Source organism: Crocodylus porosus, unplaced genomic scaffold (genome assembly GCF_001723895.1).
Source record: "Crocodylus porosus isolate Cpor-Errol unplaced genomic scaffold, CroPor_comp1, whole genome shotgun sequence".
In the NCBI taxonomy this organism is placed as follows: Eukaryota; Metazoa; Chordata; order Crocodylia; family Crocodylidae; genus Crocodylus; species Crocodylus porosus.
In genome coordinates, this window is record NW_017728947.1 from 96,397,320 (window position 1) to 96,405,860 (window position 8,541).

General features: G+C 43.4%; 1 protein-coding gene across 5 annotated transcripts in view; it reads left to right on the forward strand.

Annotated features, from left to right (window-relative positions):
* Positions 1 to 8,541, forward strand: part of EVL (Enah/Vasp-like) — a 195,568-nt gene that overhangs the window by 115,247 nt on the left and 71,780 nt on the right. The window lies entirely within an intron of this gene.

Sequence of the window (8,541 nt, forward strand, 5' to 3'; positions counted from 1 at the left end):
CAAGGTGTTCCTTCACGAGGTCAGCATTGATGGAGGGTAGGGGATCCCCCTCACCCAGATTTCCCTGTCCCATAGCAGGCATGGGCATCCCGTGTGACTGATGAAAGACTGATGCAAAGTACCTATTTAATAGGTTGGCTTTTTCCTGGGCGTCAGTTGTCAGTTGGTTAACGTCTGGGTCTCCCTTTGTAAGCCTCCTAGTTAGAGAACAGATAGAGAACACAGCACTTGGACCCTTCACTTTCCCCTTTGTATACCTCCACAGCCAGAATCCCCTTCTGCAGTCGAACGGGATGTCCATAGCACTCCTGGTAGTACTGCATCCCCTGAAGAACTGTCTGGAAGTTCAGCACTGATACTAATGAAACTACATGCTGTACCCTCTTGAAAGTCCTCTTTTGCTGCTCAAGTATATATCTCCCAGAGCTGCTACCAGAATGTTGCACTCTTTGCTTGTGCACTCTTTGAAAGCCACTGTAGGACAGTAAGCAAAGGCATAAGTCCACAGAAAATGTGCTGATCTGAGTAGAAGCAGGGTTGCTAGGACAAGGTCTTTTTCAAAATATCTTTTTAAATGTTAACAATACAGTAGTTCTTAAACAGCAAATGCCAGGCCTTGTGTTCCAGATTTAAAAGACAAGGAAAAAATCCTAATTGTTATTATATGTGAATTAAAAATGGTGCAAGTCACGAACATGGTGACAAGTTGCCTATTAGAGCTTTTCAGGGCAGTCATCTGTTGGAGAGAAAAAAAACATGATTCAGGGTTTGGGTATGTCTTTCTTGTAATCTTATTTTCTTTACTCTATATTTATTTATACTGTACAAAATCCAGGAACTTAGGTTGCCTCAAATAGCATACAAATAAGCCTCCCTTTCTGAATTAAAAAGCCATACAACAAGGCTAGTTTCTAGGAATCAACTTGCCCCAATAATTAATTATCATGAAAGCGATTAAGGCATAGAACATACCACATACCCCCCCAAAAAACTATCATACAATTATATAATACATTCAATGACTTTACACTGTTTATGCAAAAGAAAAAGATCTTGTAAATGGAGCTGTGTGAAAAATTGATTTTTAGTTTACCACTGGGTGGAAGGCAGCCCTATGGAAAACAGTTTGCGAGTCTGGGTTGATCACAGATTCCCAATATGAGTCTGCAGTGTGATGTAACTGCACAGAAGGTGAATGCAGTTTTAGGCTGTATCAATAGAAGCATTAGGTGCAGGACATGGGAGGTGATAGTGCCTCTCTAGTTGGCACTAGTTAGGCCTCATCTGGAGTAGTGTGTGCAGTTCTGAGCTGCACATTTTAAAAAAGACATGGAGAAGTTAGAGTCCAGAGGCAGGCAACAAAGACGATCCAGGGCTTGGAAGGCAAGTCAGAGAAAGACGCTGAAGGAGCTAGGCATGTTCAGCTTGTGGTAAAGGTGCTTAAGAGGGGACACGATAGCAGTCTTCCAATACTTGAAGGATTGCCATGAAGAAGAGAGAAAATACATTTTCTCTCTTACTGCAGAGAGGATGCAGACCAATGGCTTGAAGTTACAGCAAAGTAAATTGAGATTGGATATCAGAAAAAACTTCTTGACTGTTAGAATAGTGAGGCAGCGAAATAGCCTGCCTAGGGAAGTTGTGGACTCTCCATCACTGGAAGTGTTCAAGAAGAAGCTGGACAGCCACTGGTTGGGGATGATGTAGGCATAGCTATACCTGTCTTCTACCATGGGTATTTCCCGTGCTTCTGGGCTTTGCTGGTTGATCCCAACTCCCCTAATGCGCCCCATCTTTTTTCTGCTATATGTTTAGGGTGTTTTTTAAGCTGTCCCGGAGGCATTGGGTATTGGCTACAGACAAGGCTGGGGACTTCAACTAGAGTGTGCTGATTCTCCTGCTAGCACCAATGCTGGGGGTTCCTGGCTACAGCGTCTTGCCCCTTTGCTCATGGTCAAACCAATCACTATATTTGGGATCAGGAAGGAATTTTACCCAGTGGTCAGATTGGTATGGACTGTGGGGGTTTGCCTTCTCTAGTGGGGGTGTGGCCCTCTACCCAGGACTTCTTGAGAGTTTATTGACAACATTTCATAGAAACAGGACATTGGCTGCTCTGGTTCCCCTGCTTTACCTGTGACGTGTTAGGGTGTTAGATGCGTGTTGTGTTAGGGTTGATGGTAGTCTTATGTACAGTTTAGATTATGTTTGTACAGGATGGTTTGGATAGGGATGCGGGCGGTTGAACCAGATGACATCTGGAGGTCCCTTTCAGCCATACTTTTCTATGACAAAAGAAAATGACATATGGAAAAAAAATCAAAATATCTTTCAAAGTGTTCAAATGAACTGTTCAATACACATTCACAGATAATTTCAGCCATCCTAAAAATTCATTTTTCAGTGGAAAAAGAAAAAGTTGTCTAGAAATTTTAGGCAGCTGAACTTGTAGGAAATATATGTAACAGTGCCACCTAGTGACTCCTGCCATGACTATCCTGGTTCAATGAGTCCCCCATTGTTTCCTTAAAGGTTATTTGTAATGTTAAGATTCAAATAAGGCTAATGTAAGAACACTAATTTACAGAAATAGTTTTGTGAAACAGGCCTATTGTCAGCCTTCATCACACTGCATAATTTAAACCAGCATTTCCTTGTATTACATTAGAAATTAATGTAGGGGGGCACTTATCATATACCATGAATCAGAAAATATCACTTTCACTCTGTCAGTACCTTGCGAGTCTCAGGATGCATATGCAGCACTGTCTTACTAAGATCAGCAGGAATGTGGACATGCACAGTGAAGAACTGTAGACACCTTTTCCACCACTTCTTCCCAACCTGTTTCCGGAGCTCCAACTGCAGCACTCCCATGAAATAGCTGTAGGCTTAGAAAGCTTTTCAAATGTTGGCATGTACACGTCTCATTGCACAGAGGGCTTTTCCTGCTTCTCCATACCCTAGCACGTGACTGTAAGTAGAGACAAACACGCCTTGCTTAGACATTATTTATGGTGGCCAGCTGCCATTGTTTTCCTTGGGATTCTTCATAAATGGTCATACTAATCAGGTGACTTCCATGTTCAGTCTTCAAGTCAGAGATTTCATTCTACTAAGGATTTTAAGTAGTGTTGTTGTTGTTGAATTATTTTGACATGTTCTTCTATGGGCCCTATCCTTAATAAACAGGGTGCACACAGCCTTCCCTTGAACTCAGTAGCCACTCTTATGGGCAGAATGATAACAAGGTTAGGCCTTAATCTCTTTCAGTTCCTTTTTTAGGAGTATATTCTTCCCTCAGCATTAATTCTATTACTGTTACACCATTTTAAAGGGCAGCTGAACATACAGGATATCTTGCCCTGCCCTGCCCATTCAGTCCTTGTCCTTTCTGACAAAACACTGACAAAGGGGCTTTTTAACAGTTGTGTTAAGCAAATGATAGTAAATCCTTTTTTGGTCAGCCACAGAATGTTTTTCAAATGCTTTTATATAAGATGCTTGATTTCTATTAGTATTTTTGTAAGAGAGGAGATGAAAGTAAAGAAGATAAACATTCTTTTCAAAAGCTGTCGTATCAGTCAGCCATACCGTCATTGGGGAAAGGTCTTGTTCTTGCTTGTGAATATCATCATTGATATTATTCATATTGTGGCAGTGCCGAGAGGCTACGGCTCCATCGTGCTAAACACTGTGCAAATATACAACAAAGAGACGGCCCTGCTCCACCGAGCCAAGTACAACATATTAGACAGCAGTGAATAAAGAAAACACCAACATAAAGATAATCCTGTCCAATACATTTGCATATACAAAGAGGTAAATGTGTTCTCTTGGTCTAGCGTTCCTTTTCTTTTAGTTCAAGGAAAGCGGCAAAAGCAAGACTCCCAAGAGAGAATACTGTTTCTCCCCTGGAACAAGTTGCAGTCTGACTTGAATGTACACATACACATCCTATTTCAAACTGCTGTATCATGTAGATCAGTGGTTTTCAACCTGCTGTCTGTGAGCCCTGGGGTCTTCAAACTAAGGGGTCCCTGAAGGATGACTGTGATCAGTCAAAAGTATGTGAATACCTACCTTTACAATTCAGAGGGGTCTGCACCTACATTTGAAACTTTTTAGGGTTCTGCAAATGGAAAAAAAGGTTGATAAGCACTGCTTTAGACTGTGTGTGATCAATCCCCCTCATAAGAGATGCATCCAGGATCTGTGGGGATCAGATCTCTAGCCTGGAAAAATAATAAAATACTAAAATGCTGTCTCATATAGTAGCTGTCTCATATAGTAGCTCTTTGTAGAAGAATCAGGTGTTCTAAACATCATGCTGTCAGAAATACCTGTGTAACAAGCTTTGTCTTTGTGAGCTAAATATATCGCAGGTAGTGTATAAGCAAACAGGCCCTCTTGGGATTGTCTTACCTCCACATTGCCACAGTTCCTTGTCTTGCAGGGCTCCATACTACCTAGAATTGAACTATTTTTGGGGAATGGAAAAGAAGGCTGGAAGCAAAAAAAAAAGAAAGAGCACTAGAAGACAGTTCTCATGGATTTATATCAACTTCCAGGAGGTCTCTTTAAAGAGCACATGACATTTCCCAAGTAATAAATACACCGTGCTTTTCTGTAAGAGTTTTATATAATCAGCACGTTAAATTTACATGAGACTGTGTTGTGTGATGCCTCATAAGCCAGTGACCCCTCTCGTATGTTAGTCCTTGCATATTTGTAACCACGTCATGAATCACATGCCAGTTTCACATGGATTTGTGTTTTTTAAAAGAGAAACCCTAAGCCAAGTGAATTTTTTACTTGGATTTGATGGATCATTTTTAAGGTCAAGCTGGGCATATATACCTTTGATGTGGCTGATGCATTCAGATAAGCCTTTCGTAGGTTAAACTACAAATACTGCACTAATCAATCCAGATTTTCAGATCCATGCTTCATTTCTAAGCACTTGGAGCAGAAGGTGATTAAAAAAGTCAGCATGGATTCACCAAGGGCAGGTCATGCCTCACCAACCCGATTGCCTTCTATGATGAGATGACTGGCTCTGTGGATGTGGACAGAGCAGAGGAAGTAATGTACCTTGACTTTAGCAAAGCTTTTGATATGGTCTCCCACAACATTCTTGCAAGCAAACTAAGGAAGTACAGGTTGAATGAATAGACTATAAGGTAGATAATAAACTGGCTGGATCATTGGGCTCAAGGGGTAGTAATCAATGGTTCAATATCTAGCTGGCAGCTGGTATCAAGTAGACTGCCCAGGTGTCAGTCCTAGGGCTGGTTTTCCTCAATATCTTCATGAATGATCTGAAAGATGGGATGGAGTGCACCCTTAGCAAGTTTGCAGATAACACCAAGCTGGGGAGAGGGGTAGGGAGTAGTAGATATGTTGGAGGGTAGAGCTAAGATTCGGAGAGACCTAGACACATTGGAGGATTGGTCCAAAAGAAATCTCATGAGGTTCAGCAAGGACAAGTGCAGAGTCCTGCACTTGGGACAGAACAATCCCATGCGCTGATACAGGCTGGGGACTGACTGGCTAAGCAGCAGCTCTGCAGAAAATGACCTGGGGGTTACAGTGGACATTAAGCTGGATATGAGTCAACAGTGTGTCCTTGTTGCCAAGAAGGCTAATGCCATACTGGGCTGCATTGGTTGGAGTGTTGCCAGCAGATCAAGGGAAATGGTTCTTCCCTTATATTCGGCACTGGTGAGGTCACATCTAGAGTACTGTGTCCAGTTTTGGGTCCCCCAACTGAGAAAGGGTGTGGACAAATTGGAGAGAGCCCAACAGAGGGCAGTGAAAATGGCTAGGGGATGGGGCACATTTGTTTAATCTATAGAAGAGAAGACTGAGGGGGCATTTATATAGCCATCAACTACGTGAAGAGGGCCTCCAGGGGATGGGGCTGGACTGTTCTCAGTGGTGGCAGAGGACAGAACAAGGAGCAACGGTGTGAAGCTGCAGCAAGGGAAGTTTAGGTTAGATACGTCAGGAAGAACTCTCTTACTAGGAGGTAGTAAAACACTGGAACAGGTTACCCAGAGAGGTGGTGAAATCTCCATCCCTGGAGGTTTTTAAGACCTGGCTAAACAAAGCTTTGGCTGGGAAAGGTCCTGTTTTAAGCAGGGAGTTAGACTAGATAACCTCTTGAGTTCTTTCCAACCCTAATTTTCTGTGATTCCAAGTGCAGCCTGAAAGCTATTTGATAGTACTCTGTCAAAAGGTCTGTTTTTCTCAGCTTCAGATTGAGAGAATCAGTGACAGAAATGAACGTCATCCTAAGACTAAGCAAATAAAGTGAATTCTAAACACACCACTCCCCAAGTTAAAACTATAATCTTGTCAAAAAGGCAGGGGTGTGCTTCTACCCTGAATCAGATTTCTTTTTAACTCCTGAAAATGCCTCCCAGGTCTTAAGTGTTTTCTTATAGCCCAGTTAGCATAGGACCATGCCTCTCAGACAGTTACTGTTCTAAGATTTAATATATCGTTATTACAATTCAAGTTGCAGTAGGGAGCCAAAACGATTCAGACTGGAGTCATTTAGTAGCTATGATTTAACTGAAGTCAAACAGCACTAGGTTTGCAGAGTCTGAGCTCCCAGAGTGAATGCGATTGAACAGCAAACAAGAAAGGCTCCAAACACGGTTGTATTGAACAGCAGTTTGGAATTTGAATGACTCAGGCTTATTTCTTCCATTCTTAATAGGTGTGAAATCCTGCTTTCCTCCTGTCCCTATTCCTCTGTATCAGCCCACTCAAAACCCCTCTCTGACTCCAAATGGAAGAAAAAGTGTTATTTAACTCTCACTCAGTCAAGCCTGAGAGTAAGGCTCTGATCAGCCCCTCTGCCACCATCTGGATGACAGAGCCCTAGCCCACTATTTCCTTCCTCTCTCCTAACAGTACCCGATTCCCTTCTCATTGTCCTCCCACTCTTGGTCCAGGTAGATTCTTCTTCCTGCTTATATTTTTAGAGGTTTCAAGGACAAGGAAAGGTTCCTGTGACATTTCTCTTCTTTGAGATTATAGCTCTGGTCTTTAACCTCATAAAGTTAGTATGAATTGAGGAAAATATTGTTGTACCGTAATTCATTAAAAATCACAAAATTCCTCCAAAGAAAATCAAAGTTCAGGTCTTGGTCCTTGCCTTGAAAGAGATGATTACATTACTGAAGCAGTCTCTTAATTAGATAATAATGACAAATGTATGATGGGAAGGGTAATACTAAAATAGGCTTCAAACTGAATGAATGCAGTGTTGTCTTTCACCAGCAATCCTTCTGTTGAAAGCTGTCTACTGAGAAAAAAAATCAATGACTGTGAAACAAAATGACCTGGAGTGTTTAATACTTTTTAGTTATGAGCTGATGATGGCATGAGATGACCCTGCTATTGACCTGAACCAGATTTGTATCAATGACAAGATGTTACATATCCCTTACCAACACACTAAATACTCCAGCCACCAAATGCATTTGATAGTTAATAAATTGGTAATTATTGTTTTGACCCGTTTCCCAGGAAAAATGAATGAATGAATTGCAACTCAACAAGTGCTCTGCAGCTAACCTGAGAATAATTGCTCAGCATTTTAAATGAGCTTATTTTGGCAGTGGCCTTATCCCTGTTACATTCCTGTGCTGCAAATCTTGTGAATGAGTTTATTAACAGAAGTGTTTGCAGTCAGTGACCTTGAAGCATTTTTTGCAGAATTTTGTAGAAAGTAAATTTTGAATTAAGAGTTGCAAGTAGGGATGTACCAATTAAAGATTTTTTTGGACTATACCAATGGCCGATGGTTAATCAGCCAGATCAGCCAATAATAATCCAATATGCCACCCAGCATCTTGGAGAGCAGCATGCAGCTGGTAAGTATGTGGCGGGGGAGGGCTGTGGGGGACTGGTTGAGGCCCCCAAGGTGAGGGAGGAAGGCACTGCCAAGCTGGGGTGGAGCAAGGCATGGGATGGAGCCTGTGGGTGGCTCGGCCAGGATGGGGCATGGCTCTCCACCACTGTGTGCACCCATGTAGGAGGCATGGGGGGCATGTGACCTCTTCCTGCCCCCCGCCCCCCCCTGGAATGGTGCATAGGGCGAGGGTGGGCTGTGGGGGCTGGGCCAGAGCTGCACTAGGATCAGGTGGAGGTGGGGCAGGTGATGGCAGCAGCATTAGGAGGGGTGGCTACAGGGGGCTACCGCAAGGGTGGCAGTAGCCCACCCTGTAGTCCCTCCTCCCTGTTCTGCCACTGCCTGCCCCACCCCTGTCCACTCCAAGTGCAGCCCCGGGCCTAGCTCTCTGCCAGGAAGAGGCCCACGCAGGCCTGAGCCCATAGCTCTCCTGTGCCCCATGCATAAATCCAGGGGGGCACAGGCCCTCATGCCTCCTGTGGGGGGTGCACAGAAGCAGGGAACTGATTTCCTTCCTCTCTGCCCCTCTGTGCCTCCCCATCAAGCCACTTGCGGCTCCATCCCACTCCCCACCTCAGCTGGGCAGTACCTGCCCCAGCCCTACTCCCTCCCTC